Raw genomic sequence first — 25,192 nt, forward strand, 5'->3', positions numbered from 1 at the left:
AGCGCTGATGCAGTGGAATACTGCCAAACCCCTGGAAAGCCTCCAAATCAGCACATTTCTCCTTCCCATTAAAAACTAATACAGTACTAACAAAACAGAAAGCACTGGTGACAAAAACATATTTTCCCCACAATCTGAGATCCCAATTTACATGTAAAATAAACACTGAATACAGATTTAACTCACTTTTTACATCTTCTGATGGTGTATAATAGGAATAATGCCTCTCTTAAAGTAAGCTAGAAAAAAAAGGCAGACTTTCATGCTCTGAATTAAGATCTCAGCTCACAATTTTGGCTTCCTCGGCACACAGCACTAGTTTAGCTCCTAATTTCCTCTCGAGTGACTTAACAGTACTATATTGCTTAATTATAGCAGTTGCAAACTCCATCCTCTAAGAAGCATCACTGGGACCCAAACATCTGCAGGATTTTGAAGGAGGAAGATACCACATAAAATACCCATTTTTGTATTATTTTGTGTTTATTAGCCCGTCACACAGCATAACTACTAAGCAGACAAAACATTCATTTAAATGAGAATTAATGGTAAGGAAATAAAGAACATTAAGTTACACAAACTCTCTCTTTTCTGAAGACTCAGGCTACAGGAGAGGGCACTTGCATATAATATGAGGCTTTAAACAGCTGTAAAATACAGCTGGACCAGAGATCCTAAAGGTGGCCTTTATCTACCAGATCATCCTAGCCCATTCCTCCCCTGGACAGTAAGTATTGTTCTCAGCTGCTTGTTTATTGCTGTTTTGCCATATCTTCTTTTAAAAGTCCCAAGAAGAATTCCCCTCAACACAAACTGGTTTTGATAAGAACAAATCAGGGATCACTGTGTGGAAATAGCATTTGCCTGATCATAGTCTGCACACTGTTTGAAACCTTAAAGCCTGATGAGTAGGAAGAAATTTCAAAATGCTTTAATGTAGTTGCTGTTGCTATAGAAACCATGTCCTGGGCACCCACACGCCCTGTGCATTTGTCTCACTTGGTCCCTGGCCACCCAGGGAAAGAGGGCCTGGGGGGCTGGGAACAGAGAATGTGGGGAACTCATCAGAGGTACCACAAGACCCGACTGTTTTGTATTGCCTTCTCTGGAAAAGGTGTTTAAAAACAGACAACTGGGGAGATGGTCAATTACCAATGGAAGACAGGAAAAGAAACATCGAGATCCAGAGAACTAAATTAATCCTGAAGAACTCCAGCGGACAAAGGCTATCCAAAGCAATTTGTGTTTTGCTGTCTGAAGAGCTTGGTCTGTGTGACTCACCTGCCCAGATGTTTCCTAAAGGCATTTGTTTTTTCAAACTTCATTATGAAAAATGTTAACTACTGATCTATAGAGTTTTGTCTGTGCTTTCTGAAAGTGATCAAATAGATGGCAGCTAAAGAACTCTTCAATTTTCTTGGGTTTGTTCTGACTTTTGAGATAGCTGGATGACAAACTCATGGAAGAAAAAGAGAAAGGATGTTGGTAATGTAGAAAAAACTTAGCCCAAGGCATTTCCAAAAGTTTGTCTCTCCTCACTGTGTGTTTTGTTGAATTACTAAAATGTTAAAACTGAACAGGTAGTGCTTCCTTTTCCCATCATCTTCCCCAAGCACCGTGTTTAAGTGGCCTATTTTGGAAGGTGGCTTTTTTTTTGTCTAAGCTGTGGGTATGCAATTGCAGCGAGGTCAATGAGAGGTCAGGCAATGCCAGTCAGCCGGGAGGTCAGGCGATTTCTTTTCTGTTCCCTGGAAAGAAAATACTTACCTCTCAGCAATCACATTTCTTGTGGGAAGGAAGAGGAATCTGAATGGGGAATTAGAATTTATGCATGCAGCTCCTATTAATTGTTAGGTTGGGTTCTGGGTATTAAAATTTGCCAAGACTTTTTAAAAAGTGCACACTACTGTCAGTAGACCAGCAGCACAATTCTCCCCTTTCAAAATGCAAAAATGTCATAAATAAACACACAAATCCCCTAAAATAGCTGATGACATCTAACCCCAGTTGGTCTTCTGCTTTGCCAAAACTGTCAGCTAGACATAAGGAGCCTGTTGCTGCTGGTGCCTCTGTGTTGGTCTTTTTGCCTCCACTCTTTTCTCCAAAGACTTTCTCTGGAACAGCAAACTGTTAGCATAAGACATATTGAATAACTGTCTTCTGAAAAACAGTTTCAATTCTCTTTCACTCCTTAAGAAAATCCACTAAGGTGAGGAACCCACATGCTGCCCTTTGCATTTTTTAATGGAGACACCTAAATGTTCTCAGCATTCTTCAGAACTAGGCTCCTCCTGAAAGGAATCTAAGATTAATCTGCCTTCACAAGAAAATATTTTTATATATAATTAATGAAGTCTTTAATAGAATTTTGCTAACTTCTTGTTGCATGTGTCCTTCAGGCATCTTGGCTGTTTTTCCTGGTGGCTTTGAAAGGACAAGGGGAAAGCTTTGGTTTATAGACTTCCAGTTGAATATTTAGAACCACCAGAAGAGCAAAGAAAGATTTTAGGCTGAATCTACTTTATTCACTAAATAATGCTATTTCTGTTTGACCAAAGCCATTCCATAACAAAGCTGAGATTGAATGAATGAATTGAGCCAAACAAGTCTGAAATTTTTAAAGACCTGTAAGTCAAATGTCTACAAACTTCCAGCAGAGTACTTTCAAGAATCTTGAAAGTCAGCATGGCATCTTCTCTTTCTTAGATTGTGTGATTCTTCTGGAGATTGTTCAAAATCATAATAATGAACTGTTTTTGTCACTTGTAATCCTATTAAAGTGAGAGGAAGAATGCGCTGCTTGCCTCTAGGCTTTTTGTAAAAGTAGTCTGACATTTTTATGTGGTCTTTCTTAAAAGTCATGCAAGTGGCATCCTGGAATGTGCCTTGGAATAATGGGGGAAAAAAAGGTTGTATAAAGCATAGGCAAAATGACATATTAAATGTGAATTTCTAGGTTTTCACACTCTTCTTTCATTCCACTTGATACATAAGGACAAGAATAAATGTCTTGCTCATTTTTTCTGCATATCACCTTGGTGGGCTAAAGGAGAACACTTCAGAACAATCAGATTTATCAGCCTTTAATTTAGATGCTGAATAACAGAGATCTTTTCTCCTAACAAATTTTGGTTATGGTAAAGAGATTCTATAGGAAAAAAAAATAATAGCTTTAAGTCCTCTAAGTAGAAGTATGTTACCCTCATTTTTTCAGGTTTAGTTTCTGTCAAGTTTCTGACAGAAATAACAGCTCTGCTGTCAGCTGCACACAATCCTGAAAAATCAAGACAGACACAGTTTTACCCTTTAGAACAAAAATTTAAGATCCTTTAGCCCAATCCACCTTACTAATGGTATACAGGGGTAACAGATTTCACATCATAAAAATAAATATATGGATTTAACACCCCCTCCCCCCACACACATACTTGTTTCATGTTTTCTGAACATGAAACAGGTCAGTTTCTGTTCTATTTCTAGTTCCCACAATAAATACATATTGAGTTCTCAGTGCACACATTCAATGTTTTTTTCCCCCTCTCCCATTCAGTCTCTTGCCACTGACTTTTCTTGGTTTGCAGGTTATATTAAAGCTTTTGGCTTCCTGGCTGTAGGGAGAAATCTCAGCACAGACATGGAGCTTAGCAAGGGAGGGCTGTGAATAGAGTCAGCCAGAAATACTGACAGCAAGGCAGAGGTGGGCAGCAAGGGACAGGAGAAGCAATTGACTACTGGCAAAGCCGAGGATTAAAAACATATCAGTGGGAAACAAAACCAGCAGAATATGAGATTCTATGAAATGCTCTCTGACGTAAAATCAGAGCCCCAATAAAGCCTGAAATAAAAAAGTTCTGACTTGCTCTGTTTTATGTAATATTCCCTCTTTACCTTTCAGATGCAGATCAGGTACAGGGTGTTTCCTCTCCTTCTGTTCTTTAAAAGCCAAATTAAATCCATGGTTGTTTTATAGAGAAAATTGTAAGCTAGGGGGGTTTATAAAAAGATGCACAGAATGAAAGTTTTAGTCTTTTGACAGGGAGCTAACAGGAGTGCTGCATAGGCTCAGCTATTGCAACCTTTCTCCTGCAATAACTTTTACTGACCTCAGCTCCAATTTTATGCTCATTACTCAGGCAAATGGCTCATTGTTTTCACTGGCAGCTCTGCCCGAGTATGAAATTCAAGAGGAAGCTTTGAAACTGCAAAGACATTGTAGAAATTTGTAACCATGGGATTGATTTAAAGCAAAAGGTGAAGCAGTGATGCTGAAAGGTGTCTGAGAGCTCAGGACAGCAAAGACCTCCATGGCCAGACACCTGCCAAAACATCTCCAGGGCTGACCTGGATGTCCTGCCTAAAATGCTAGGAGATGCCTGTGACATTAAGAGCTATGTGTTAAATGACTTTGTAACAAGAATACAGGCTGTGCACAAGTAAAATCTGCAATAAATGAGTGCCGTGGTGTTCCTGAATGTAAAACAGTGCATTGGGGCATAAGTGATTTGCATCTGAGAAGATGTGTCTGGCATAGAAAAGAATGTTGTAAAGGATTGTTCAACAGCTCCACTCGAGTTCAAGAACCCATCAGAGAGGAAAGGGCTGAGGCCAGAGTGTTCTCTGAAGCTGTAACCCCTGGGTGAACAATCTTCCCAGCACTTAGCGATTTTGCAAGTTTTTAAGGAGCAGCTGTTAGCAGAGATACGTCTTGCTTCCTTAGCTGGCACTTGTCTTAGCTCTTCTGAAGGAAAAAAGGAGCTGCAGAGAACTGGAGCTGCAGCAAGGCCAGAAGAGACCTCTGAGCATCCTTCAGATGCAATAGGCTGCAGGGAAAGGCCCATGTCAGAGGAGAAGCTCAAGTGAAGAATGGAGAACCGGAAAAGCTTTTAGGAGAACAACGAAGAGGGAAAGGAAGCAGCAACAGCAGAGTAGGCACCACTATTTTAATGGCTTTTTGGTTTTTATTTTGAATCAAAAATTTAATGACTGATCAGGCTCATTGCCTGCCCAGGGATCACCTCAGTTCATCCACATATTGAACCAGGGGTCATGGAAAACAAGGACATGTTTGGTACAAGGGCACAAGGTGGTCCTGCAGCTCAGTTAGGCTAATTTGTAAGGTGGGACTCAGTGCCCCATGACTGCCCAAAAAGTAGAAGCAGCAGAAGGAAAACCAGCACTGGAGCTTGTCATTGTACATCTTCTCCAGCAATGCCACTGTTAGGTGGCAGGATCAGGCTCCTTTTTGTCTGTTTTTGCTCTTTGCATCTGGCAACACAGACTCCCTGTCCTGTTTGGGGGTCCCAAGAACTTAAGGGTGGTACAGGGGAATACTGGTGGGAAATTGAGGTGACAGAAAACACAGTGTTTTTGAGAAAATTGCTCAATTCTAGCAGAGAAACATGAAAAAACACCTGTTTTCTGCAGTAATGTGTCAAGGTTGTAGCATGCCATTTTCCCATGGGGGGGAGAGCAGTTCCATTTTTCTGAATAGTTGTATCCAGGAGCAAGGAGCAATATCTGCCTCAAGTATCCTGGCCCATCTCTTCAATTGAAACAGCTTCTTCCTTTACCTCCAGCAGCTTTCCAAGAGCAAAGACAATAACAGCAGTATTTCATCTACAGATGTTGCTTTAAGGAGCTATTTTCTAAAAACCTTTAGAAGAGGGGGATCCTTTTCTTTGCACCACAGATCATAGAATTATAGAATAGTTTGAGAAGAGACCTTTAAAGACCATCTAATTCAATTTCCCTACATGAGCAGGACATCTTCAAATAGATGAGGGTGCTCAAAGTCCCATGCAAGCTGACCTTGAATGTTTTCAGGGACAGGGCATCCACCACCTCTCTGGGCAACCTGTTCCAGTGTTTTACAACCTTCACTGTAAGAATCTTCTTCCTCATATCTAATCTAAGTTGATTCTTGTTTAGTTTCAAATAATTACCCCTCATTCTACCACAAAAAAAAAAAAAAAAAAAAAAAAAGGCCTTGCTAAATACAGACCAGATGGCTTTTCTTGGGTTCATGTGTTCACCTGCAGTGTGTTGTGTGAGGGACCTGCCTTCTCCTGAGTCCAGTGCCAGCTGCACATCCTTTGGGGTAACGCAGAGAAAGAAGGGTGTGAGTGGGCAGAGGGATCCAGCCAGCTAGCACCAACCAGTGGGGTGGGATTGGGAGTGGGGAACAGAGCAATGCACGTCCTCCACGGGCAGGGCAAGGAGAGACCATTAACTCTCCCGTGTGCAGAAGATGAGAAAAAAACCAGATGTATACAGAGATACCAGCTGCAGGAAGGTATGCCACTTCTGCAGTTGTTGTGGATATCTTACTTTTCCCATTGCTTTTTAGAAAAAAAAATCAAAATATAAGAGTTAAAGGAAAAAGACCATAAGTAGTGTGTCTTTTGTTGAGTGAACTCAGACTTGCTTTTACTCCTATTCCTCTATTCCAAGTTAACCATGAAGCCCAGCAAGATGTCTTGGTTTGAAAAGACACCTCTATTCCAAGTTAACCATGAAGCCCAACAAGATGTCTTGGTTTGAAAAGACAGGAGTCTGTGAAGGAAAGCAAGAGTCTCCTGTGAAATGGAAAAGGTAAACTCCATCCCTCCGAATTAACACAATTTCAAAATAAAAAGGCTCTCAGGCAAAGATATGGGAATGGGAATAACAGTTCTTTACTATGAAAAAAACTAAATAAAAAAAAGTAATTAGTACAAACAAAACTACTGATAGAGTCAGAAACCTGACACCTTGAGGAGTCAGGGTGTTGGTGATAGTCCAGTTAAGTGGTGGCTGCTCCTCCTGGCGTGGCAGATGAAATGCTGCTGAAGCGGTGGTCCTGTAGAAGGGTGTAGTTTTCTCTGAAGGTCTGGTGATAGAGTAGATGGGCCTGGTCTTCCTCTGGGAATCCAGTGAAGAGGCTGTTCTGATGTCCCAAAAAGTGCTGATTTTATGCAGGTAGGGATGCTTGGCTCCTTCCTCTGGGTGAAGCATCTCACAATGGGATGATGTAACCCCATCAGTCACCCAGTGAGTCATTCAATGGCCCCTTAACAGAAGATATCTCCCCGGAGGGAGACATTGTTTTTGGAAGAGATATGAAAACTCCCCACCTCCAACAGATGGCAAATAGAATATATGCTTATCTTACAAGCCAGGACATTATCCACCCCTTATTCTATTTCTATCTGAATCACAATGAAATCTTACACCCAGTTCTCACTACAAGTGTTGCCCACTGCAGTAGCAGATTAAATGATTTGGAGTTTATCATTGCAAAAAATCTATCAGTTACCAGGCCACATTGCCCTTGGTGGGACAGTGATTACCTATTTCATCATAAGGCAATTAGGTTTTTTTTACGGGTGACTGCTCTATTTACCCCCTAATAATCTGTTCATAGGCTGCTGGAAAACTGGGAAGCATGTAGAAACCAGCAAAATGTATAAATGTTTAAGAAGGCCAACAACACTCTCTTCCACAAACTCCTGCTTTAGAGTTTTTGATGTTTGTTTGTTCTTTCTGTCCTTCCTAGACATCAATTTTCTCTCACATGCTCTTGATTTTATTTTCTGTACTCTTTGATGTACTTTTGCGAGCACCTACCACTGCTTCTTAGACCTTAGCTTCTTAACTAAAGCCATTTATTGATATAGTACATCTCTCAGTGAAGTAGTACATCAATAAATTAAAGATTAGTTCAGTGTGTCAGCTCTCCCAGAGCATCCTGGGAAGAATTTGCCACTCTGGAAGACCGTGGAGGTCTCGCAACATCCTTGCACAGGCAAGACGGTAACTCTGGGAGAAAGCTTTTGCTCCATGACATCCTCTCCTGCTAAATATTTTTGAAAGTCACCTTTTAAACTAACCCATAGATTCTTCTTGCTACTGAACAAACAGGTGGCATTAAGTTTGTATACTATATAAAGAGGTGTCCAAACCAATTTTCAGCTGTCTTTTACCACATTTTGTTTTTCCTACTCTCTGATCTGATTTTATGCAGGCTGCTCGTAGCGGTAAACAGTTTTGGCCTGTATTTATATGCATCATGTTCCCTGTGTGACTCTAGCTCCTGCTGCAGTCCTGACAAATGTGCTTGCAAAGTTTCATTGCACCTAATTTTTTGCAAAAGCATGGCCTGAGGTGCATTGCTGCTGAAGAGGATATCATAAGGCTTATATTAACCATTTATGTGAGACACTTAAATGCTCTTTATTGGCATTTTTGTATTGGCACTCCCACATTCCTTGGTGTTTATTTCAGGATTTTGCACTATTCACTTGCTAAGTTTTATGCCTTGACCTTGCAGTCAATTTATAGGACTATACTTCAGACAAGATTTCAGAATGGGAGGTAAAAAAGTACAGATCAGTGCTAATACTTGCATTCCTAGATAGATATTTAAGTACAAATGTTCTGATAGCAGAGCAATTCCCATTAATTTGATTTTGGAGATGCAGGTTTGTCTGCAGTATGGCAGATGAAATCTTCCGTTTTGGCTTCAGTCCTTTCAATATGAAAATGGCACCTTGTTCTTTGAACACATATCCACTTCTTTGTGCATCCCTCAATTAAAATGGATATGGAATAGCAAACTAGAAGTGTTTTGGGCACTCACAACCCTTGGTTAGAAGAAAAATGGTGCCCATTGGTTCCCTCTGGTATTTTGAACCAGCTGCTGAGGATCATGACTTTTTCTCTGTTTTCTGCCTGCTGGTGAGACAACACAGATTTCTTCTGAGGCAGTACTAGGATGGTGTCAGCTGCTATGAGGGACCAGGGCTTAGCTGTGTTAGGTGTTATTATAAGAGGGTGTTTGTGGTTTGGGGGAGGTCTTTACAAATTGTTCCCTTCTACTATGCATTATTGGTGCTGAGCTAGTAAGCAGTCACTGAAGTCTCTTGGCTGGGTACAGGAAACATTTGAAACAGAGGGATGAATAATTTGTACTAGATAGGCCTTGTTAATGAACATTTTGTTGAGCACAGACACCCACGTTAAGACATGAATGTGGCCATTTGTATGAAGAACAGTCCTTCTCCAAACCTTCACAGGGAACAAAATCCTGTTTTCACAAAGGTTCGTGAATAATGAATATAAACAGCAACATGAAGAGGGCACTTAGATACCATGGTGATGGGTATAGGATAATGGTACATACATGGCTAGATGGCTTTACACAGAAAATTGGAAAAGAATGAATAAATGAATGACTCTTGATAGACCCTTCCTGAAAACTTTTCCTGAGTGCCTAGCCCAGGCTGTACAAGAGATAACCTCTAAAGTCATCTTAGAAAAAGCTCTGTAGCTATCAAAATATTTTGTGTCAAAATCGTTAGCAGAAATTCATCACTCAGGATAGGAGCCTTTGGGAGCTGTATGTTTTGGTGAAACTTTGGGCTCTAAGGATTGTTATTATTATCCATATTGCTTGTCAAATGCAACCTGATGATGTCCACTGTGCCTCAGAGAATGGAAGCTCTACATGCCCAGGCATATGGTCACACATAGGTTTTTGAGTCAGTCATAGTGACTGAGGTTGTTGTACTAATCCTCAACTGCTGGGGAGTTCTGGAGTCATAGGGACCAGCAACAAAGAATAAATGATTGCATTAATTGCCTAACCTGGCATTCAGCAATGGCTAGGTTTTCTCCTATTGCTAATGGACAAAATAGCAGAAAATTACTTAAAAAGGATGAGGCTTCTGCAAATTATGTTTCTGTCATCCCTGCACACAGAAGAGTGTGTCCATGTCCTGATGTCAGGAGGTAGTTACTTGTGCACTTAGCTGTGGTGGGATGAGACAAATTCATCTCAGCTCCAGTGGGAAGTTTGCCTCGTGAAATTACCCCAATTTGTAGATAATCTTCATCTGGTTGAAACTTCTCTGAGCTAAATTTCTCAGCTGAAAATGAAGATACTCACACTGAGAGTGTAGTAGATACTTTGGTCTAAGTCTTCAGGGAGATGTTCTTGGTGTGCCCCAGGTGTCATCCCAAGGAATGAGTGAAAACCCCTGTGTGTGACTCCAGAAAAATATGCTGTACATTCCCCGTGCAGACAAGAAAGGAACCAGGGAATTGTTAATGTCTGCCTCTCAGAGAATTACCCATATTAGCCCCGGTGTTTAACTCTGCAATTTTTCCCAAGAAATACGATAAAGAACAGTACTCGGACCTGTCTTTCAGCAAAGCTGGAGTGCAGGAAAAATGAGTAGCAACAGTAACATGCAGTGCTAACTCCTCTGCCACTGTGCAAGTGTTTGCCGCAGACATTGTGTATGTATTCACACCCCTAATTACATAATTAGGATGTAGACATTTATATGTGAGATTTATTTGGAGATTTTTCCAAGTAGATACTTCTGCTGTGTAGTTAAACATGTAGTAGTTACCAGTTACTAGGAACTTTCCCCTATACAGGCCATTGGTGAGCTTTTGTTAAAGCAAAAAGTAAAATGTAAAATGTCAAGCAACCACCTCTGACTGACACTTGGGAAACTGAGCTGCTGCTGATTAATATCCCATTTACAATTAAAATCTGGACTCCTTTCCTAATTTTTGTTGACGTGCTGTTGGTCTGTGAACTCCTAGTAGACAACCTGGATTTTTAAATAGTCCTTGCTTTGACTTCCAATTACCATACAATTAACAATTCCAACAATGCTGCCTTTTAATTTCACTGCTTGTATTCATTTTTCTGTGTGCTCCTAATTGCCATGCTGGCATGTCACTTGTAGACTCTGGTTTAGTATATCAGATGTCTGTATTTCTATTTAAGACATAGAAGTGGCTAGTTTATGCATCTATATTGGATCTATTCTTGCTTCTGAGCAAAGGAAAGCTCTACATAGCTTCATAAGCTACTCTTCCCTTTCCTTAGTCAGCTACATTTACTTGGAAATACTATGCAGTGATTAAATCACGGTGGTTTTGGGGCAGAAACACCCCTCTGTGGAAGCCTGTGCCAAAGGTCCCAGAGTCTCAAGCTGGGCCACGTAGGCAGTTCTGTACCTTCATGGGTGAAACTGCTCAGGTATCTCAGTCTGTGGTGTGCAGCTCTTGACTGTCCCCTTCTGTATCTCTGGGAGCAAAAGGCTTAAAAAAACCTTGCAAACCCAGTTGTTTCTTCCTCCAGGAAATGCAACAAGAAGGAAGATGGCCCATTGCAATGGAAGCCAGTAAATTTTTCAGGATTTTCAGACTCTGATAAGATTCTTGCCCTTCATGTTTGATACTGTTCTAATAGCCTCAAGACTTTAAAAACAGATTGGATGCCAGGAAAGCCATGGGGACATGGAGCTAAGTCAGAAGGAGCAATGCCTCATGCCCTGCACTGCCTCTGATGCTGCCCAGCAGCACCCTGTCTCTGCAAGGGAGATATCTCCCTACAGGGCTCACACTAGGCAAACAACCAGAAGTATGGTTTGGGAAGAGATGTCTGGTAGAAAAAACCATGGGACAGGACCCTCAAGACTGTTACGATATTGCTTTTTCATTTTAAGAAAAGAATGACATTAAATTGTTGTCTATCACCACCCAGCTTTGCACTGAACGATTCAAGGGATCCCTTCAGCTCTGTGCTTCCATGAGCTGCAAGTACAGACAAAATCCACTGTGGAGAGTGTTCTATTTATGATTCATTTGGGTTTGTTTATTCCTGTATTTTCCCAGGCTGATGCTATGTTACTTTTTTCCCCTCATGCTGTTCTTGCTTCATAGAAATACTCAGAGCTTTCATGAAGAGAAGTATTACCTATTAGTGTGCTCAAGAAAGGTATTTAGCAATCCTAGGTGCTTAAACTGGTAATTTGACTGGTATTTAATGGGTGGATGCTTACACTGGTAATGTTTGTTTATTTTACAGACTTCCCCTGTAAACCTACTCTTCTTGCTGCTGCTAATCCCTAGCAGAAGGGATATGAGAAGATTACAAAAACTGCCAATAATTTTCAGGACCAAAATTCAGTCTCCTGGTACCTCGCTGATCTCTTCATTGCTTTGTTCCAGCAAAAGGCCCTTGGTAGCCAGAAGGACAGTGGTTCCTGAAACGAATTTCAAAAAGTGCATAAAGTTGATATCTGCCTAGAAGTAATACAAAACAGGAGCATCTGCCAGAGACAGGAGCATGTTGCAGGCTTAGTAAAACAGCAGGGGAACCTGCTGTTGACCAGATTTGTCCATATCAGTGCAGGTGTCTCTGCAGTTAATAAGAATTACTATTTACACTTGTTTTCAGAGATTTGGAGACCTGGGAATAATATAGATAGCCTGTAAGTCATAAAGAGCAAGTAGATACGACACATGTTCCCATTAATGTATAGTGTTACTCCTTGGAGTTTGTAATATTGAGACATTATGAAGTATGGTATGAAATACAGATGGCTCTGAATCTTGACTGTATTTGTTTAATTATAGCAGAATATATTTTGATATAGATTTTTATCCTATTTTCAAGATGAGAAAAAGGATGAACAAAGTCATACGTAAACTGAATATGTTCAGAATAACAGGGATGTGGCAGCTGGATGTAAATGGGATTTAGTTTATCTTCAGAAAAAAACCTGAAGTGAATGTTGATGCATAAGCAATATTTTTTCCTTGACAAACTGTGTTCTGATTAGTCAATAGATGCACAAGCATTTTTTTGTTGGTGTAAATGAGTCTCCCTCCATGCATGTTGGCACCACAGGGGCAGAGGCAAGGCTCCCAGATGTGTATGCCTGGCTGCTCTGGTCCTGAAGGGAGAAACCAGAGCAAGGTTTTGGGATGTAATAAGGGGAAATCCCTCAAAAGGGGAACTTATTGATCTTGCTACTGCTTGGAACCCGGAGAAGTCAGGCAACAGCTACAGGGTCTAGGAGTGGCTATTTTCCTTTTTTTTTCTTTTACCTCTTGCCAGCAGTAGCTTCACCCTGTATGTCCTCACTGTCCTGGCTTTGCTGCATTTGCGTCCTACTGTGCTGGGGTAAAAAAAACCCCAAAAACCAACAAAAAGACATTTATAAGTATCCAGTTTCTGTGAAGAAATAAGTCTTATGACCATTCTCCTTTTGGCTCTACTCTCAAGTATAAAATAGGATCACTTCTACTACATAGCACCCTTCACAGCTGGCTGGTTGCATTCTTGTTCTCCAACATAAATTGCTATTTTTCTTCACAATATCAGGTGGGAACAAGAGAAAACCTTCCCTCTGGGAAGCTGTATACTGTATAATCTGTAATTCTTCCATGGTTTCTTACTCTGTGGGTTAAATCCCATCCTACCAGTGAACACACAGAGAAGAAAACCACTGAGTAGGCTACAGAGCTGGCTTTTGCCCTGGCAGTGCAGAGGTTATCTTAACATGTGTGGTACAAGTGGCAAGAAACAGGCTTTGTTTCGAGACTCTCACTGGTTGGTCCCCACATGATCTGTCACCTAATGGGGGCCTTGATCCCCTGGTGCCCCCTCCATTCCTCTTAGCTCAGGGAAGCTGGAAAGGGGAAAACAGGAAAAAAAGACAGTCCAACAATAACAGTTTGTTTTCCAGAATCAGGGTGGCAAGAGGGAGGGTGAAAGAGGAAAAGCAGTCTTGCTTTTTTCCTTGCAAACAAGGAAAAGTGAGCCTTGCAAGAATGGACCAAAGCAGAAATGGGTCTGGATGGATTTATGAACAAAAAGATTGATTTTTACACTTAACTCATCTTCTGAATTGGTAAGTGGCTTTAAAAAATAAATATGTAGAGCATGTGAGCATGTGTCTGGGTGGAAGAAGGTGAAGGGTCAAGAGAGAAGCCTGAAGTACTTTGTTCCATTTGGATATGTACTGTTTCAAAATGCTGGAAAGGGACTATATCTTTCATACTTGATTTTTTCTGAAGTACAAAGCAAATCCTCTCTGTATTAAACAGTGAAGAGCATTCTTGAGCGTAAGGACCCTTAAAGACTCTTGTGTTTTGTTTCCTTTTTTTCCTTCTGGGCAATGAATGACTAGTCCCTTGACACCACTAACTGTTTATGTAGAAAAGCTAATTTCACTTCTGCCAATAAAGTTCTTTTGCCAGTCTGAGTTTCTCATTAAAATTAATATTCTTATTGTATATCCCTGTCCTTTCCCTCGCTGAGAAAGAAGCTCATAATCTTTCATTCAGGGCCAAATTCCCACTTCTTCCCCATCCCAAAGCAGAGCAGGGAGAGAAGGTAATTGCATATGGAAAGGCATATTGGCAGGAACACTGTTCTTCAGAGATGTGCCTCATTTCATGGTTGGGAGAAGTATTTCAGTGGCTGTAGGAGACCTTAGTTCACTTCTGTACTGGAAAAAGCTTCAAGCCAGTATCTCATGGGGGAATACCATAACTAACAGGCCAGGGACTGAGGGGGATTGTTCCCACTTTGTCACCAGTGAAGCAGCTCAATTTTGTAAGAGAGAATTAAGTAGCCAGGGAGAGAAAGTATGGAAGCAAGGCAGGGGGATTAGGACAGTCACTTGGGATGCTTCAGTTCCAGCTGTACTTAAAATAAAAACTTCATGGAATCTTTGGATGAGAAGAGGTGTTATTTCCCCCGCTTGCTCTACCTGGTATGATGCTGGAGCTGTTAAGGGAATACTTGCCGGAGCATTCATCAGAGGTGGAGGGGATAAGGTGTTCTGAGGAGCTTGTTGGCACTTTTTGTGAAATAGGTGGGACTGTTTCAGCATCCTAACTGTGTGATGCTCACCTGCACATGGGGACATGTCAAGCAGAAAGGGGAAAGCTGGGAACCAGATAGATTTTGGTTTAGCAGGCCTGAAGGAGAAATTAGAACCCTCTATAGTTCTAGCCTAGGAGTATTGTGTGTCCAAGCAACCATGCACACCTGAGGCTTAAGCCTACCTGCATAGGAAAACCTGAAATCTTCCTTCAGCCACTGTGGGAGATTGTTCTGCCCTTACATACACAAATAACTTTACCATGGTGCTGTCCTCATGCCTGAGGGAAAATTCCCCTTTCCTAAGCAGACTAGTTCACACTGGAGTTTTCTCTCCATACTGCTCAAGATAAAAGGCTTGCTCAGGGACAAGAGGATGGATAGAAACACGGCTAGAACAAATCATCCCATCAGGTGGAACTATAATAAATATAAGCCTCAGCTTCCTCTCCTCTTTTACATCTTTTTGCTGCCTTTTGGGCTTGAGTTTTGAGGAGGGGAACAAAAGAGTGGTTTAGTGGATCTTAGAAGTAAGATCCAGTCTTTCAAAAATTGTCTAGGAAAGTAATTCCTTACAACACTGAGAACATCACTAATGCTAAATGTTCCTTTAATTCTAATTTTGAGACACTTGCCAATCTTGTAAATTAAAGATTTATTGCCTGAGAGTACTCAGATCACAACCTAACACACGTTTAGCTGCTTTGTTCCATCCTGTTTGGAGTCATTCCAGAGGCTAAGCCCCTGTATTAGAAACATCACCAATGCAAAGATTGAATGATCGATCAAAGCAATGCAGATTATGAATTCTACTATGCAGTCTTCCATAAAAGGGACCTAGAGAAGCAGCTATTTTTTTTCCTGCTTATTTTTGGCAGACAGATTTATGTCAAAGATTCCCTGAGACTGTTTTGTAACAACTTGTGTCCTTTATTTAAGAAGGTGAATTTTACTACAGTAAATATTTTTCAAGTGAATGTGAAAATGACATAACTAAGACAAGACACAGAAATGAAATGTTCTGCACAATTCATCAGGATAGATCAAAGATAGCGAAGGGAAAAGGTATTTCTAGCTTCAGAAACTCCAGAATAAATAGACTGTTACTGATGCAAACTCCCTCAAGAAAACAAATAGGATGCACTTTTGCTCTTTTTTGAGTTGCTCTGTTTTGAAATTAATTCTAAGTCCAAGGAATGGAATACATAATGTGCGTAATAATTTCAACGTGAATCCCAGGGATATTAAGCATTAAATCTGGGCTGAGATCTCGCATTATAAAAATTATTGAGAGCATGTCATTAACATACATCATTCAGCTACTTACTGTATTTGAAGAGCCTAGGTTTATACAAATACATCAGAGTAATACTTTGCATTCCAGGGTGTGACCAAATAATCAAATTACAAAGAGTGAAGTGGTTAGGGCTTGAGATAGCATGGTAAACACTACAACTCAAAGGATCCTCTGTTGTGGATCAAACCTTGCTCTCCACAGACTATCTGCTAAATAAAGGAATAAATAGGTGAGACTTCAGGGATGTCTTTTTCAGACTCTGTAGATATCATCCAAGACTTTTACACAAAGATCAAACCCAGCAGTCCATCAGGAAAGAAAACAAGCCACATCAGGTGCTGCTCCACTTGTTCAATTTGCTTCTCAGCCACTCAGTTTGAACTGTGGCTGATTATTGATCATAATGTTTTCCTCCTCACAAACTTGTCTCTCCTTATCAGTAAAGAATATCCACCCTGTCATTCTACATCACTTTTCATGTTTCTGTGAGTTTTTTCTACTCAAATGTATGTTGTTTTCCAAATTCTGCAACTAGGAAAAAAGTGTGTTTAAATCTGGAGTATTCTTCTGGGAACCAAACAAGGATTTTGTAAGGAACATGGCAGAAGATCCTTTTGAGCTAGGATCTTAGTATTTAACTTATCTGCTAGAAAACATGGATCTGTTATTACTGATCCTCTTTACTGTATTGCATCTCATCATCAAGGTGGGAAGCTTTGTGACTGCTTTAGTTGTGAGCAGGCAGCCAAATTTCTGCATAATTCTAATTAGGAGGGGAAATTGGTGATGGAGATTGTGTATTTGATAAAATATGTTTATTCACATACACGTAGTATACTTAAAAAAATGTACCAAATCCTGATTTTTTGACATGAGAAGGATCCAGAGACAGGCAATTTCCTTGCTTGAAGCTTCTTTGCAACTCCCCATGAAAAATAAAAGTATCCTTTCTCTTGCTCTTGGGTTGATCTGTGTCTCATCTACTTGGGTTTTACACCATTCCCATGCTTCTCAAAATTACAGAAAGGTTAACCACATTTATAGATTTGTTTCAGCTAGCCTGCATCTTCAAAAGGAACTTTCAAAGATCATATTTGGAATATACCTTTCCTATTGTTACTAGGTATGATAAACTCTATCTCACATATTAGTTCATCTATTACCTCAGTTACTCACATTTCTTGTTCAAATTACAGAGGTCCCAGTTTCTGAGTCTGTTTTTCCAGTTTTGCATGCCTTTACATTACCCAGATATTCTCTCCATTTGAAATCAATTAGGAGGTTCTGTTTTGAATCTCCCAAATCCCCAGTCTTTTTTGCTTGTCTGGTCTAATAAATGTAAGCTTTGAGGCAATGTCTACAATTCCTTCACATTTCATCACTTCTATTACACTTTCAAACCCCAAAATTCCCATTATCATTGTTAGCTGTCCAGCTTGAGATGAAAATGGCATACTGCTCCTTTTACACAAGCATGAGTTTTGCTTGTTCCATTTGATGTCCATCCATTCCCTGAGCTGAAAGAGAAGTTCTCAATGAAGCAATCGTGGTCTCCCCAGGTGTTGTAGTCCAGGAATGGTATTCCCTAATTTAGTGTTCCCACTGACACATTCCAAACTATGAGCCGCTCTTCCCTGTCCCTCCCCTGAAATGGGCTGGAGAAGAGAACTGGAAGCACAACTGGTAAAGATCATGGGTTGACATTTACTGGAAACAGCAATGACATAAGGAAATGCAGTAACAACAACAATATTATAGCAGGGTACAAGAGGCCAACACATGATTTCTCATCATTGTACTATGAGGAAACCCTGACAATATCCAACCACCCAACCACACCACCATTGATTGGAAGACTTTCCCTTTGCCTGCCCCTGGAAATGATGTGAGGTGGCATAGAACAACCTCCAGGTTCTGGCCATATTTCATTTCACAGGTCCAATTTTCAAATGAACTTCATATTATTCTCAGTTTCATTTTACTGCACCAAATTTTTCATTTTATTATTTTTCAATAACATCATGAGGCATATTTGTATTCTCTCTCCCTGTTACAGAACTGCAGTTAGAAAATTTGTAGTGACTATCTTTCATCTCTGTCACCGGAAAATGCTTCTTCCTCTGGTCTACAAGTGCAAGAGGAAAATCTCAATTTCCATGGTAAACTTCAGAAATCCCTTGGAATGTCTTTGGCTGCCATTCCCTGACCTTAGTGTAAAAGCCTAAGTCCAGTTGAGCACCTTTGAATCGATTCCCCTCCAGTTTATCCTTGAAAGCCCTCACTGTTACCTGCACACGCCAGGAACTCAAGTTTCTGCAGATTCTCTTGCAGTTCCTGTAGGATTTTCTATTTTATTTTTCTTCTGACTTTTAGTTGGGCTGGTATCAGCTCAGATCTGTAGACAGCTTCAGTTAAGAAGCCTGTTTTTGAGAAATCAGCACTGTGCCACTCTCTGGGCATGGTTATTCAAGGCTTGCTGCTGGAACCCTTCTTCTCCATATTCATCAGCTTTCATTCAGTCCATAATGCTATGTAAGTCTCAAACAGAGTTTTTCCTAAAAGATATTAGTATTATTTGACTTCAGAAAGTCCAGCCTCTCTGAGGGGACCCTTTGACTTTGGCAACTAAGCAGATGAAGTGCAGTAAATGTTTTTGCCTAAGTTCTCTCACTAGCCCAACTGAACATCCAGATGGCTGGCTACCAGGATGGGTCTGTGACTAGACATTTCTTCCTGGAGCTGAACTTTAGCCAGTGAGTCCTTGTTCCTCTTCATCCCTGCTAGTGTGTTCCCAGATGGTGACTCCCTGCCTAGAAGTAGCTATGGCAGTGTTGTTGCCTTTTACCTTTTTGTCCTTACCAATTCAGACAGGCCTTCTCAATTTGTTAAGACATTTTGTAGTCATTACTCCAACAGAAAGTTCAAATTTGCCTGCGAATCACTTCAGCCGTTTCTGGGAAACCTCCAGATACTGCTGTAATTCCTTTTGTAAAGTTTCTAACTCTTGTTTTAGCGCCTTCTGGCCTTGCTTTATTTCTTTTTGGCTAGTTTTGATTTCTGAGAGCAGATTTGTTACTGGTTCAGGAAGAATACGAGCTTATAATTTCTGTGTTTGAATGGCATCCCAGTGTTGACACCAGGCCTTTATCTTGTGACCTGACTAGGTTATTTCAATTAGAATCAGAAACTGATGAGGGAGACACTTCAGATACAGTTCTGATAATTTATAAGAATGTACAAAGCTCTGCTTTTTTAGGGGAAGTGTTAATCATGCACAGATTTCTTGCCCACGGCCCTTTCTGCCAGAATCCTGTCCAAAAAAAAAAAAAAAAAAAAATCGCACCATTATCCTTCCCTTGGGGCCTGTGGGAAGGTCGGAGATCTGCACACCAAAGGCAGAAACACCCTAAGGAGACACTTCTTCCAATCATAGACAGAGGTAAGTATGCCTAGCCAAAGAGTCACAGACAGGACAAAAGTGTAATGTTCTGAAACCAGTGACAAACAGAAAAAGGTCTAAAAAGTGCCGAGTAGACAACTGTGTGATGGGGTTAGAGGTGAAATGCATTCTACTCTTCATGACTCTTACAAGATCAACCCCAAATGTGAGCCAATTAAGGGCCCCCACATACAATAACACCCGGGAGAGAGGATTGCTGCCTAAGACAGGCACAGCAATGCTGAGAAACTGTGCATTAGATCTGTTCAGATGGCTGCATCTTCTTTCCCCTTGTACACTGTCTCTTCTGCACAGCTCCATCTCAGCAAATCCTCTCTATCTCTAATACTCCTAAGTTGTATATGTCCTATATTCAGTTGGAGACCTGCACTAACTTCCTTTTATAGATATCTTAAATGAAGGACAACATTGAAATTTCGGCTTAGTACTTATCACCACACAGACAAAGTGTTTCATCAGCTAGCTGGCAAAATATCTGACAACTGTTGAAAGAATCGAGGAGTCAAGATTGTTGGCTGAACGAGCTTATGAATTAACACATCAAAACAAATTACAATCAATACTGAGAAGAAAAAGGGCTTGGCAACACAAGTGGTGAGAATCTCAGGATAGCACTCCCATGGGTTTTGAGGCAAGACCTGGAGGAAGGAGATGGGAAAAGCTAGCTCAAATGGCATGAAAGAAGGCAGAGAGCAGAGTGGAAGAAGGGGTCACAGGGAGCACTGTGAGCAGCAGAGTCAGAGAAATATGGGATCAATGAGGGAAACATGATGAAAGGAGTGCAAAGATGAGATTGTGAATGTTCCCCTAACAAACAACGAAGACAGATGGAGTTGATACAACACTTTCTTCTAATTCCTAAATATATTTAAGGATTAATGCCTATTCTAGACCAGGACAACTTCTGATAAAGAGCACTGCTTATTATAAGTGTTGTTAACCTCCTCACCCTTGGCAGAGGACAATCAAAAGGGTAATATGGGTAAGGCATGTGGAAGAATTTACAGGACTGTGGTGAGAAGTGAATTCTTAGAGCAGAATTCTTTGAGCAGAATTTCCCTACAGGAGATGATCACTGTCCCAGACACTAACATATTTCCAGTTTGAATGCATCTGCTGGCCTCAGCTATAGCAGTTTGCTACAAGGAGAGACAATATCTTAATTTAACAGATCTACAATGATGCAGAGGGCTTTTCTTTCTTTTTTGCTCAAGACACATTGTCTTGAGTTCCAACCAAGAAAAGACTAAAAAGCTGTGAAAGATTCTTCAGAGTGAAGATCAGGTGGTTTTTATGATCAAATACAAGTGAGAAAAAAGTGGCATCTGGAACAGTAGCTGGACTCACTGCAAAAAGAAAGAAAGGTGAGGAAAATAGAAAAGGTCATTTAGATTAACAAAATCCAAGGTCAGAAGAAACAGTTGTGACATATTCTGGTGATCATCCTCTTGACCAAAACCACAGGACTGCACACAAAGATCCATTGACAGCATGTTTCTGAGGCTGTGCTAAGTGTCTGGAAAGATGACTCCCCCTCTTAACTGTTCTAAAATATTCATGTCTCTGCCAGGGACACAAGCAGCCCCAATAGCCCCAGTGAGACATCAGACATGCATCCGATCTTTCTTCTAATGCCTCACTTCTTTTCCTGTCCTGTGGACTGCACAGTTCTCTCCACTTCCCACAAGTCTCAGACACAGCTTTTGTTCCTTGCCCTCATCACACTGTGACTTTTTATAAGTACTGCCATTTCCTTTCAGTCTTATCCAAGCCTCTTCTTTTCCTTGCCTGTCCCAATTTCTGAATCCTTCCCCAAGGGTAGAATTTGTAGCACATGACTGTGCATTAGCCAGCAATTCCAGTGCCTGTGACTTGTGTTTCTTCCAGATGTACCTACTTTGTCACCAGTAGACCATTTCCATGTTTTTTTTTATGACTAACCAAGTCTAGCCACTAGCTAAGTGTCTAGATACAACTCTGACCATGTCTCTGTGGAGTTCCTCATATCACTATGAGATTAACATAGCATTTCAGTTTCCTTTTGTCTGCTGAACTTTTTACAGTTTCAGAGGAGACTGGATTGCTGTTCAACAGGCTGTAAAAACCATCCTCCTTTCCTGTTGCAAGGACCTTACCACTCCCTACTGCAAATTACTTCCCAAGCTTTCTGTCATCTTCCATTATGGATATAAGGGGAGGCACTGTCCTCACCTGAGAATGTTGCAGTTTTCATTAGACACAAAAACTGGATGAAGGCTGATGCAGAAAGGTTTTCGGGGACCATCAGTAAAAGGTGCTGGGGAAGATGTGATATATGAAAGGATATAAATAAGGAGTAAGACACAAGACAGTTTTTTCAGTAATACAAGTTGATGGGGTAGAAAGGGTATAGGTATGTCCAGGAATAAAGAGATGACATCTGTGAACTTTATACGCCATTAAGAAAAGCAGGTGAATGGTCTGAAAGGTTTAGTCATGTGGAGAACAAAGTGTTTGCAGAATTGGCTGCCTCTTTGGAAATGAATTAGCACTGAGGAAGAAAACAGAGGTAAGGCCCATAATAGTGCATGAAAGGATGAAAAGGAAAAAAAAAGGGAAATTAGAAAAAAAGAGCAATGTGCATGTATGCAGAGGGGATTTAGCAAATTTCTTTTGTTATATAGTTTATTAGCAGGGAATCAGAAAATTATGCAGACATAAAGTTACTTACACAAGAACATTTACAATATATATGCAATTTTCAGCTCTTGGCTTCATTATCTAGTGGGTAATAGTTCAAGTATTGTGAGATGGATTTTAATTCTGTCTAGCATGTACAAGTAAATGACAATTTGCAGTGTTTGGTGCAATGGAATGTATGCTATTCAGATGCCTGTATAAATTTAAGTTTTATTGGCATCTATAGCATAAACAAGGTGCCCTATCTGTTATCTCTTCATAGAGTACTCTTGTTGTATTCAACCAAAGTGTTGCAAAAAAATATAAAGTCATTACAGCTTCTGGATATTTTTCTACACTTTGGGGTTTTCATCAAGATTCAGAACCATTTTCAGAGAGTGCATGCCCTAAGACCCTCTCTGTCACTTACAGAATGCTGCAAATTGACTCTATCACTTTACCTGCTGCTGTAAATTGGCTCTGAGCACACATAATGTGTCAGGTTTGCCTACTCACTTTCAGTTTTCACCCGCCTCTACTGGGCATATCTAGGAGTAATGGGATGAAATTGAGCAAAGGAAAATTTAGACTGAGTATCAGGAAAATTTTCCTAACAGTGAGATCTATTAGAATGTGGAATAGTCCCCCAGGAAAAGTGATGGAAACCCCATTGCTAGAATCATTAAAAATAGACTGGAAAAAAACCACAGTAAAAATACAGTAGAAAATAATCTGCATTGTCAGGGGATGGACAAGATGATTCCCTAGGTTCTCACAGGCTCTAATTTCTAGGATTTTAGGAGCTGAGCTGCATCAGTATTAAATTCCCTGAATGCCCAAGATCATCTAATTGAAACAATAGAAAGTTTGCTCATAGGCATGCCAGGGAGAGTGCTCAGTAATGATCAGGCTGCATTACTGCTGAGAGTGTATCACTTGATCTGCACTGTACAAAGAAATAAGGAAGGAGACAATTTTTATCACAATTTACCCTTTGCTAAAGCTGTTCTTGTAAGTCAAATATGCTGCCTTGATTCAGCATTGCTGATGTTATAGAAAGTGATCCTAGAAGCAGGTAATAATGAGTCCCGATCACAGTTTGTCATGGTGGAGTTTTGTATCAAAAGCTAGCCACACGTGTTCAGAATCAAAATTTCCCTCTGCAACACAACATACTTTCTAGCATAGCTCTATTCTCCTTTCATAGCACACACACGCCATGCACTGCCATTTCATTCGTCCATGGAAGACTTGTCTGTATATTGAGGGATAATGGATTATCTCCACAGGGAAAAGACACTGATTCTGAGTTTCTCCTCTCTAAAGTGTGAGCTCACTAATAAGATTTCCCCATTCTCATTGCTCATAATATTTCACAATCACTGTTGAAATCTCAACTAATGAAAAAATTAAAAACAAATTTCCAAAGCAATACTAGGTAGTGTAGCCATACCAGAAGTCAGTGCTACTTTCTTACATCCAGCAGTATCAGTCACATCCCTCCTTGCTGCGAGTAAGACACCAAAAAAGAGGAGGGAAAAATGACTTGCCAAGCTAACCACACAGAAGAACAGGCTATCCTACATCTGGCTGAAGAAGCCACAAATTCAGAAAATCCTTTTATTTTTTTCGAGTGGATTGCTACAATTATTTTCTTCTCATTTCTTGCAATACTCTCCCATCCCTGATGACATCTAACGCATGTTAGATGTGGGTGCTTTTCTGGAGCCAAACATGAAGACTCAGAAGGTGAGTGCGGTGGAGCATCATTCATGTACTTTTAGCACAGGATTCTCCTCTGTTCCTGTGCACATCCTGGAAAAGCATGCTGGAAAGACCCTTCACCTTATCACGCAGCAGGGCCTCTGCTGGGAAGTTACGTACTGTAATAGATTTGTAACTTTTATTTCCAGGGCTGGCCAAGAAAAATATATTGGAGAAACTGAAAATAACTAAAGCAACTGCCTTAGTTCGTGGCAACCAACTCCCAGAGTTCCCTTCTCAGATTTTAAAAGCAGCAAAACTTAATGGCTCAGACTTCCAACCCTGCTCTGGATCCCATGTCTCTGCAGATGTGGATGGAGGGGAAAGGGCTTGCAGCCATCTAGAGGGTCTTCAAGGGCTGTTTGTGGCCAGGACACCTTTACTCAGCTGCACACCTTGGTTTGGCAGCACTCCTGGGAGAGGGGCACTTGGATGCCTTGGGGGAGAAGCCAGACCACAGCTCCCCATCCCTTTGCGTGGCTGTGACGTGTTGCAGATCAGCACTGCAGAGACAGGACTCCAGAAGGCGTGGGCAGCCCCATGGCCAGCCTGGGACCCTGGACTGCACAGTTCAGGCTGTCCTCAGGTCCCACAGATCTCTCCCAGCCATCCCCCAGCTCCTCAGCCAGCTCCATTCCCTAAATTAAGGCAGACATTTCTCCATGTCACCTTCCAAAGTCCGCAGGTCAGAGTCCTTAGTAGCAAAGCCCCAGAGTATCTCTCCTCCTTCAGGGGCTGCTCTTCACATGATGTGTTCATATGCATGTCATGCAACATGTGAATATGCCCACTGCTTCAATAGGAACAGCAAAAATGTCCTCCTCCTCTCCTTTTGAGGACTGGGAGGGTCTGATGAGAGCCTGGAGGTACCAGGAGATAATAGGACTGCCTTGTAATTTCTGACTGCCTATCCCTAGCTGATTCAGGTCATTAGAGCTATTTTGCAACATTCGCTTAATAACCTTGCAGACGCTCTCCCCCAACACTAAAATCATACACAGAAGGCCAAGGTTTAGGGAGATGAAGACAATGCTGATAATGAGTCCCTGATTGATTAAAAGTAAATACATTTTTATTCAGAGAAAAGGGCATTTGTTACCACAAACATTTCACCTTCAGCACAAATAGGAGTTGTGCTTACATTTACTAAGGGATTATAGCAGCACTACAACTAATTACTTCCCAGCAGCTATTGGCCTCAGGTTAGATGTGAGCTACTTCTGGCAATCTGTGATGTGGGTTCATGTAAAAGGGGGCCCGTATTTTCATCATCTTGGTAGAAAACAGTGCAACAGTGAGGCATGAGTGAATATACTATGCATAATGCAATACAAAATAA

The 25,192-nt window shown here is 40.9% G+C and overlaps 1 long non-coding RNA gene across 1 annotated transcript; it reads right to left on the minus strand.

Moving 5' to 3' along the window:
* Positions 1-1,705: 1,705 nt before the first annotated feature.
* Positions 1,706-5,685, minus strand: LOC137474089 (uncharacterized). The gene is made up of 2 exons (XR_010999143.1): positions 3,889-5,685; positions 1,706-3,274 (listed from the first exon to the last, which is right to left on the minus strand). It is a non-coding gene; the product is annotated as an uncharacterized lncRNA (long non-coding RNA).
* Between the last annotated feature and the right edge of the window lie 19,507 nt (positions 5,686-25,192).

This window comes from Anomalospiza imberbis, chromosome 1, assembly GCF_031753505.1.
Source record: "Anomalospiza imberbis isolate Cuckoo-Finch-1a 21T00152 chromosome 1, ASM3175350v1, whole genome shotgun sequence".
NCBI lineage: Eukaryota > Metazoa > Chordata > Aves > Passeriformes > Viduidae > Anomalospiza > Anomalospiza imberbis.